Genomic DNA, 9808 nt, shown 5'->3' with positions numbered 1-9808 from the left:
GGGATGCACCTAATGACTTCACAAAGTTCAGTCCACTTGAATTGATTTTTAGTCATGAGGCAAGAGGACCACTGGAACCGATTGAGGAGAAATTGGTGAGTGAGTGCTCTTAGACTGCATTAATGGACGATGTGTCAAACTTTAGGGAAAGTTTCAATCGAGCGGGTGAATTGGCGAGACAACATTGAAAAGTGGCACAGCATGTGATGAAACAGGAAGCCGATAAGAAATCAAAAATTCAGTTTTACTGGTGGAGATAAAGTCTTAGTGCTGGTGGTATATGAACCTTTTGAAGCAATGTTTAGTGGTTCTTATCAAAGTGAATGGACATTGAGTGAGTTGAATTATTTGGTACGAACGCCAGATGGAAAGAAAACTCGCAGTGTGTCATGTGAATATGCTTAAAGGGTATTTTGATAGGGAAGGAAAGTGGAAGGAGAATATTCTGCTGGATATAACTCAGAGGGAAGAAACGAATCCAGATTACTCTGAATTTGACATTTCTCAAATCAAACTGGATAATGAGGACGTTGTTAACAAAAGGGATAAATTACTGAGTTACTTTACAGAGGAAAATCGAACTCACTTGTAAGAGTTATTAATACATGCGCAAGTATGTGAGAATACACTGGGAAGTACAGAAATAATTGGCAGTGAGATACATGTAGAGTGCTGCTGTTCCCATTAAACAAATGCTTGCAAACATGACGTTTTCAAGTTGGCACAGGTTCAGTTGAAAACGCTGATGTTTACTCATTCTGAGATGCAGCAGCCAAAAGTCTCAAGTAATCACATAAACTGGTGGAGGTGAAGGAGGAGAACCAGATGGTGGGCAATAATAAAGTCGATAATCAACACCTTTCCCCAAAGTTCGGGAAGTCTCGAGTTGGATGCATGGGTTTAATGCGAGACGGGAGAGATAGAAAAGAGCCCACAGGGGCAACCTTCTCACACAGTGAGTGTCTGGTTGCTGCTTTTTCCTGCTGGTGCTGGTTGCTGCTGTTTGCTGCAGGAGCTGGTTGCTGCTTGAGCTTCTGGCTGCTGTTTGCTGCTGGTGATGGTTGCTGCTGGAGCTGGTTGCTGCTGTTTGCTGCTGGAGCTGGCTGCTGTTGTTTCTGATGGAGATGATTGCTGATGGAGCTGGTTGCTGCTGGAGTTGTTTGCTGCTGTGGTTGATCACTGCTGGAGCTGGTTGCTGCTGTTTGCTGCTTGAGCTGGTTGTTGCTGGAGCTGGTTTCTGCTGGAGCTGGTTGCTGCTGGAGCTGGTTTCTTCTGGAACTGGTTGTTGCTGAAGTTGGTTGTTGCTGGAGCTGGTTTCTGCTGGAGCTGGTTGTTGCTGGAGCTGGTTTCTGCTGGAGCTGGTTGTTGCTGGAGCTGTTTGCTGCTGGAGCTGGTTGGTGGTTTTTGCTGGTGGAGTTCGTTGCTGCTGGAGCTCATTGCAGCGGGAGCGCGTTGCTGTTGGAGCTGGTTGATGTTGTTTGCTGCTGGAGTTGTTTGCTGCTGTTTTCTGCTGTTTGCTACTGGAGCTGTTTGCTGCGGGAGCTGGTTGCTGCTGTTTGCTGCTGACGCTGGTTGCTGCTGGTGCTGGTTGCTGCTGGAGCTGGTTGCCGCTGTTTACTGCTGGAGCTGGTAGCTGCACGAGCTGGTTGCTGCTGGAGCCGCTTGCTGCTTTTTGCTGCTGGACCTGGTTGCTGCTGTTTGCCGCTGGAGCTGGTTGCTGCTGGAGCGTGTTGCTGGTGGAGCTGTTTACTGGTGGAGCTCGTTGCTGCTGGAGCTCATTGCTGCAGGAGCTCCTTGATGTTGGAGCTGGTTTCTGCTGGAGTTGGTTGCTGCTGGAGCTGGTTGTTGCTGGAGTTGGTTGGTGCTGGAGCTGGGGGGAGCTGGTTGCTTCTGGAGCTGGTTGCTCCTTTTTGCCGGTGGAGTTGGTTGCTGCTGCTTTCTGCTGGAGCTGGTTGCTGCTGGAGCTGGTTGTTGTTGGAGCTGTTTGCTGCTGGACCTGGTTGGTTCTTTTTGCTGGTGGAGCTAATTGCTGCTGGAGCTCATTGCTGCGGGAGCTCGTTGATGTTGGAGCTGGTTGCTGCTGGAGCTGGTTGCTGCTGGAGCTGGTTGCTGCTGTTTGCTGTTGGAGCTGGTTGATGCTGTTTTCTGATGGAGCTGGTTGCTGCTGTTTTCTGCTGGAGCTGGTTGCTGCTGGAGCTGATTGCTGCTGGAGCTGGTTGCTGCTGTATGCTGTTGCAGCTGCTTCCTGCTTTTTTGCTGCTATGCTGCTTGCTGCTGGAGATTTCTGCTGCTGGAACTTGTTGCTGCTGGAGCTGGTTGCTGCTGCAGCTCATTGCTGCTTGAACTGGTTGCTGCTGGAGTTGGTTGCTGCTGAAGCTGGTTTCTGCTTTTTGCTGCTAAGCTGCTTGGTGGTGGGGCTGCTGGTTGCTGGAGCTGGTTGCTGCTGGCGCAGGTGGTTGCTGGAGCTCGTTGCTGCTGTTTGCTGCTGGAGCTGGCTGCTGTTGTTTCTGATGGAGCTGATTGCTGATGGAGTTGGTTTCTGCTGGAGCTCATTGCTGCGGGAGCCCGTTGCTGTTTGAGCTGGTTGCTGTTGGAGCTGGTTGTTGTTGTTTGCTGCTGGAGCTGGTTGCTGCTGTTTGTTGCTGGAGTTATTTGCTACTGTTTTCTGCTGTTTGCTACTGGAGCTGTTTGCTGCTGGAGCTGGTTGCTGCTGTTTGCTGCTGAAGCTGGTTGATGCTGGTGCTGGTTGCTGCTGTTTGCTGCTGGGGATGGTTGCTGTTGGAGTTGGTTGCTGCTGTTTTCTGCTGGACCTGGTTACTTCTGGAGCTGGTTGCAGCTGTTTGCTGCTGGAGATGGTTTCTTCTGGAGCTGGTTGCTGCTCTTTGCTGCTGGAGCTGATTGGTGCTTTTTGCTGGTGGAGCTGTTTGCTGGTGGAGTTAACTGCTGTTTACTGCTGTGCTAGCTGGTTGCTGCTGGAGCTTGTTGCTGCGGGAGTGGTTGCTGTTGGGGCTGGTTGCTGGTTGCTGCTGTTTGCTGTTGGAGCTTCTTGCTGCTGTTTGCTGCTCAGCTGCTTGCTGCTGAAGCTGATGGTTGCTGGAGCTGGTTGCTGTTGTTTTCTACTGGAGCTGATTGCCTCTTTTTCACGCTAGAGATTGTTGCTGTTGGAGATGGTTGCTGCTGCTTCCTGCTAGAGCTGGTTGCTGCTGGGGCTGGTTGCTACAGTTTTCTGCTGGAGCTAGTTGCTGCTGGAACTGGTTGCTGCTGTTTTCTGCTGGAGCTGGTTGTTGCTGGAGTTGGTTGCTCCTTTTTCCTGCTGGAGCTGGTTGCTGCTGGAGATGGTTGCTGCTGTTTGCTGCTGGAGCTAGTTGGTGCTTTTTGCTGGTGGAGCTCGTTGCTGTTGGAGCCCGTTGCTGCTGGAGCTCGTTGGTGCTGGAGCTCGTTGGTGCTTATTGCTGGTGGAGCATGTTGCTGTTGGAGCTCAATGCTGCTGGAGGTGGTTGCTGCTGTTTGCTGCTGGAGCTGGTTGCCGCTGTTTGTTGCTGGATTTGTTTGCTGCTGTTTTTTGCTGTTTGCTGCTGGAGCTGTTTGCTGCTGGAGCTGGATGCTGCTGGAGCTGGTTGCTGCAGTTTTCTGCTGGAGCTGGTTGCTGCTGGAACTGGTTGCTGCTGTTTTCTGCTGGAGCTGGTTATTGCTGGAATTGGTTGCTCTTAGAGCTGTTTGTTGCTTTTTGCTGCTGGAGCAGTTTGCAGTTTTTTGCTTCTGGAGCTGGTTGCTGCTTTTTCCTGCTGGTGCTGGTTGCTGCTGTTTGCTGCAGGAGCTGGTTGCTGCTTGGGCTTCTGGCTGCTGTTTGCTGCTGGTGTTTTTTGCTGCTGGTTGCTGCTGCAGCTTGTTGTTGCTGTTTGCTGCTGGAGGTTTTTGCTGCAGTTTGCTGTTGGAGCTGGTTGCTGCTGTTTGCTGCTGGAGCTGGTTGCTGCTGTTTGCTGTTGGAGCTGGATGTTACGGGAGCTGGTTGCTGCTGGAGCTAGCTGCTGTTGGAGCTGGTTGCTGTGGGGGCTGGTTGCTGTTGGGGCTGGTTGCTGTTGGAGCTGGTTGCTGTTGGAGCTAGTTGCTGTTGGATCTGGTTGCTGTTGCGGCTGGTTGCTGTGGGAGCTGGTTGCTGCTGGAGCTGGTTGCTGTTGGAGCTGTTTGCTGTTGGATCTGGTTGCTGTTGGAGCTAGTTGCTGCTGGCTCTGGTTGCTGTTGGGGCTGGTTGCTGTTGGAGCTGGTTGCTGCTGGAGCTGGTTGCTGCTGGAGCTGGTTGTTCTTCGAGCTGATTGTTGTTTTTTGCTGCTGGAGCTGATTGCTGCTTTTTCCTGCTGGAGCTGGTTGCTGCTGGAGCTGGTTGCTATTGGAGCTGGTTGCTGTTGGAGTTAGTTGCTCTTGGAGCTGACTGTTGCTTTTTGCTGCTGGAGCTGTTTGCTGCTTTTTCCTGCTGGAGCTGGTTGCTGCTGGAGATGGTTGCTGCTGTTTGCTGCTGGAGCTAGTTGGTGCTTTTTGCTGGTGGAGCTCGTTGCTGCTGGAGCCCGTTGCTGTTGGAGCCCGTTGCTGCTGGAGCTCGTTGGTGCTTATTGCTGGTGGAGCATGTTGCTGTTGGAGCTCGTTGCTGCTGGAGGTGGTTGCTGCTGTTTGCTGCTGGAGCTGGTTGCTGCTGGAGCTGGTTGCTGCTGGAGCCGGTTGCTGCTGTTTGCTGCTGGAGCTGGTTGCCGCTGTTTGTTGCTGGGGGTGTTTGCTGCTGTTTTCTGCTGTTTGCTGCTGAAGCTGGTTGCTGCTGGAGCTGGTTGCTGCTGTTTGCTGCTGAAGCTGGTTGCTGCTGCAGCTGGTTGCTGCTGTTTGCTGCTGAAGCTGGTTGCTGCTGGAGCTGGTTGCTGCTGTTTGCTGCTGAAGCTGGTTGCTGCTGGAGCTGGTTGCTGCTGTTTACTCCTGGAGCTGGTAGCTGCAGGGGCTGGTTGCTGCTGGAGATGGTTGCTGTTGGAGGTGGTTGCAGCTGGAGATGCTTGCTGCTTTTTGCTGCTGGACCTGGTTGCTGCTGTTTGCCGCTGGAGCTGGTTGCTGCTGGAGCGTGTTGCTGGTGGAGCTGGTTGCTGCTGTTTGTTGCTGGAGTTGCATGCTGCTGTTTTCTGCTGTTTGCTACTGGAGCTGTTTGCTACTGGAGGTGGTTGCTGCTGTTTGATGCTGATGCTGGTTGCTGCTGGAGCTGTTTGCTGCTGTTTACTGCTGGAGCTGGTTGCTGCTGAAGCTGGTTGCTGCTGTTTACTGCTGGTGCTGGTAGCTGCAGGAGCTGGTTGCCGTTTGAGGTGGTTGCAGCTGGAGCTGCTTGCTGCTTCTTGCTGCTGGACCTGGTTGCTGCTGTTTGCCGCTGGAGCTGGTTGCTGCTGGAGCGTGTTGCTTGTGCTGCTGGAGCTCGTTGCCGCTGGAGCTGGTTGCTGCCTGAGCTGGGGGGAGCTGGTTGCTTCTGGAGCTGGTTGCTCCTTTTTCCGGTGGAGTTGGCTGATGCTGTTTTCTGCTGGAGCTGATTGCTGCTGGAGCTGGTTGCTGCTGTTTGCTGTTGGAGCTGCTTCCTACTATTTTGCTGCGATGCTGCTTGCTGCTGGAGCTTGTTGCTAGGGGCACTTGTTGTTGCTGGAGCTGATTACTGCTGGAGCTGGTTGCTGCTTGAGCTGGTTGCTGCTGAGTTGTTTGCTGCTGGAGGTGGTTGCTGCTGGAGCTGTTTGCTGCTGAAGCTCCTTGCAGCTGGAGCTGGTTGCTGCTGGAGCTGTTTGCTGCTGCTTGGTGCTGGAGCTGCTTGCTGCTGTTTGTTGCTGGAGCTGGTTGCTGCTGGAGTTAGTTCCTGCTGGAGCGGGTTGCTGCTGGAGTTGTTGGCTGCTGGAGCTGGTTGCTGCTTCAGCTCGTTGCTGCTGGAGCTGGCTGCTGCTGGAGATCGTTGCTGCTGTTTGCTGCAGGAGCTGGTTGATGTTGTTTGCTGCTGGAGCTGGTTGCTGCTGGAGCTGGATGTTGCTGAAGCTGGTTTTTGCTGGAGCTTGATGGTGCTGGAGCTGGTTGTTGCTGGAGCTGGTTCCTGCTGGAGCTGGTTGATACTGTTTGCTACTGGGGATGGTTGCTGCTGTTTGCTGCTGGAGCTGGTTGCTGCAGGAGTTGTTGGTTGCTGGAGTAGGTTGTTGCTGGAGCTGGTTTCTGCTGGAGCTTGTCGTTGCTGGAGTTGGTTGTTGATGGAACGTTTTGCTGCTGGAGCTGGTTGCTGCTGGAGCTGTTTGGTGCTTTTTGCTGGTGGAGCCCATTGCTGCGGGAGGTAGTTGCTGTTGGAACTGGTTGTTGTTGGAGCTGGTTGTTGTTATTTGCTGCTGGAGCCGATTGCTGTTGGAGCTGTTTGCTGCTGGAGCTGGTTGCTGCAGTTTCCTGCTGGAGCTGGTTGCTGCTGGAGCTGTTTGCTGCTGAAGCTGGGTTCTGTTGGAGCTGGTTGTTGCTGGGGTTGGTTGTTGATGGAGCTGCTGGCTGCTGGAGCTGTTTGGTGCTGGGATGGGGTATATAATTGCAATGACGTGCACACGTACGGTCCAAGTTTTGGACAGTGGAATTGTTCTTAAACAGCTGTTTTTACCTGAACAGAGAAGGTGGGTTGAATCGCTTCCTTTGTGCTAAGGGTGTCAGGCCGTGTGTTGACTTCAGCCAGGCTAATGAGGTTCGCTCACGAGAGTATGAACGACCTGAAGAGTCTCCCTGAGTTAATTTGAGTTTGTTTATTTGGTTGGTATGCAAAAGAGATAACTGAGGAGTTTTAATTGATGGTTAAATCTGGGAGTCTCATGCTCCCTATTTAAAGCAGGTGCGTCAGACTCCCAGCCTGCATTCAGCAGGGAGCTACTGGAGAGCTGGCTGCGTACAGATGTATGGTGTAAATAAAGTAACTTGGTGAAGGGACTATTGTCTCCGTGGAGTTTCTACAGACCCCATTACCTTGAATACCAAAATAATACGAAGATCCCCTCTGCCAAAACTCCCACTCAGACCAGGCCACATTAAACCCTCCCTCAGCCGCTCATCTGACTCCCCATCCCAATGTCCGACCCACACGACCACGATGTCGCTCGCCCCGCCAGTGTTCAACTTCCCCACCTCCATTGATGTTCGCCTCCCTCCATGTGCAGGTGCCAAAGTCCCGTCCCATTATCTTACCCTGGAGACTTATCTTCTCCCTGTCAATATGACCTGAAACGCAACTACTTTGTGGCAGCGACGATCAGCAAAAGGGGGAGTGTCACCCGTTCATTTGCACTTCACTCCTGGAGTCGGGGGCGCTCTTCCTCTTTTGTGCCTCACCCGACCTGAGACAGCAAGGTTGGTGAGACTAGCTCCTTGCAGTTCAAGAGTAGGTAATGGGTTGGTACGGAGAGGCTATCCACTGCTGAATGTTACAGGGAGGAATTACATGCCCGGGATACGATGGTCTGTGGAGGCGACTTTCAAGCGTGGAGGGCGGTATGGAATCCCGTGCAGGTGGGTGGTGCAGTTTTCGAATTATATTTGGGGTAGAATGCTTAGTTGAAGGAGGGTTTGAGTGGGCCTCCTTGGATGTCGAGTATGTGGGCATGTGTCATGATCATCGCGGTTTCCCTTTAGAAAAACATGACTGTGAAGCTGCAATTCTAACCCTTTCTGAGTAACGATGAGGGTAAAACTGAAATAACCCAAAGTTAGAGAATTCCCCATGTACGCCGCTGGGGAGCCTGGACGTTAAAGGCTGAAAAGATGTATTTCTTGATTTCCATCGTTTATTGCGCTGTGTCAGTTGGGGCAGTTGTATACTTTCCAGTATTCTGTTGTTTTGACGTATTTACTGAATATTTTGTCCAAACTGGATCCGGTGCATTTTCAAGAGGTGTGGTATTAATTTACGATACATTGTATTTCAGGAAGCAAGAACTGGATGCATGGCTGTGTACGTTCCAGGGACAGTGTTAGTTTAACGGCCTGCATCAGTAGGCATGCAACTACTGGGTAAACGACGCCCGACAGTTGAAGGGCTGAATCAGTTTCTGCGCCAGCAGCAATTGAAGGGGATTTATCAGCTCGAAGGTCTTTCGCAGTTGGAGTGTCTCTATCAGTGAGAGCGTCTGTATCATTTGGAGGGTATGTATCAATGGGAGGGCCTGTATCAGTTTGAGTGTCTGTATGAATTGCAGGGTCTGTGTCAGCTGGAAGGCCTGCATCAGTTGGACGGTCTTCATTTGTGGGAGGGTCCATATGAATTGGAAGATCTGTATCAGTTGAATAGAATGTTTTACATTTGCATCCGCAGCAGTTGAAAGATCTCTATCAGTTGTACCGTCTGTATCAGTTGCAAGGTCTGCATCAGTTGAAAGGTCTGTATCAGCTGGAGGGTCTGCATCAGCTGGAGGACCTTAACATTTGGAAGATATGTATCAGGAGAGCCTGTATCACTTGGAGGGTCGCCATCAATTCGAGGCTGTGTATCACCTGGAAGGTCTGCATCACTTGGAGGGTCTGTATCAGTTTCAAGTTCTGTATAAGTAGGGAGGTCTGTATGAGTTGCAAGGTATGTATCAGTCTGGGAGTCTGTATCGGTTGGAGGGAGAGTATCACGTTTGGATCTGAATCATTTGAATGTTTCACATATTTTAAAACATTTGTAAAGGGAATGTCAGGACTTGTTTACGGACCCCAGCAGCTGATGATTCTGTTTGTATTGATCGGCCAATAAAATTTGAAGGAACTGTGTGTGTTCGATTATCTGTGTTCGTCAGAGGGTCTGTATCATACGGAGGGTTTGTACTGGATGTAGGGTCAGTATGAGTTGGACGATCTGTATCGAATCAACCATCTTTCTTAAGAAATGGAAATTTCCAGATAATTTGGAGGAGTTGCATGTGTCAAAGTTAACATCATCAGGTACATGGGTTGTGTCGCTTGGCGAGTCAGTATGGTTTTGAGGGCATGCATCATTTGGGCTTCCCGTGTATGCGGAATAGCTGCACCCAGATTCAGGGTTTCTTCATTATGATTGTTCATACTGTCGGAATGTTCTTGGTTGGGGGGATTCTGCCCATTTGAAGGGATGATGTAATTGGATTGTTCCATTATTTTAGTTGTTATAGCAAGTGAAAACAATTATATCAGCTTGGGGGATTATTAAGTGATGTCTCCTGTATGCTATATCATTTGTAACGATTAAAGTTGCTCACTTGGAATTAGCTGCAGTAACATCATCAAATGCAGTATTCATGTTATTCTGCAAATCAGAGACACATTTATAACGCTCCATTCACTTAGATTACTATTTGCAGTTAAAAATGATAGCCAAATTGAAGTTTACAGTAGATTATATCAGTGAAATGCACTCTCCAACTCTAAATTAATTTGACTCCTGACCCAAGCAGAGCGAACAAAATAATAACAACAGGCAAGATTGCAATCACTTCGCCGATCTGGCCGCATCTGCGAAGTGAGAAAGAAAGTCAAATTTTGATTTGAACATGGGTCTTGTTCAGAGGGAAGGGCATTTTAAGAAAAAAGAAACAATGATCTCTCGAGGTACAGACGGTTATTTGCAGCTTGATTGCTTGGAGAATAAAGTTTCTAATTCTCATTGGTTAATTGAAATTATTGTGCTGTGTTTCATTTTAATTTAAGTTATCGTGGGTTAACTCGATGCTGTTATTTGCTTGAAAAATTAAAAGTAATTGATCGGGCCTGATCTGGATAAGAACATAAGAACATAAGAATTAGGAGCAGGAGTAGGCCATCTGGCTCTTCG

The 9808-nt window shown here is 50.1% G+C and overlaps 1 pseudogene; it reads right to left on the bottom strand.

Moving 5' to 3' along the window:
- Positions 1-2329: 2329 nt before the first annotated feature.
- On the bottom strand, positions 2330-6314 carry LOC144481869 (uncharacterized; annotated as a pseudogene).
- Between the last annotated feature and the right edge of the window lie 3494 nt (positions 6315-9808).

This window comes from Mustelus asterias, chromosome X, assembly GCF_964213995.1.
Source record: "Mustelus asterias chromosome X, sMusAst1.hap1.1, whole genome shotgun sequence".
Taxonomy (NCBI): Eukaryota; Metazoa; Chordata; class Chondrichthyes; order Carcharhiniformes; family Triakidae; genus Mustelus; species Mustelus asterias.
Note: the sequence above shows the minus strand (reverse complement) of the source record. Positions and strands in the feature narration are given on the sequence as shown.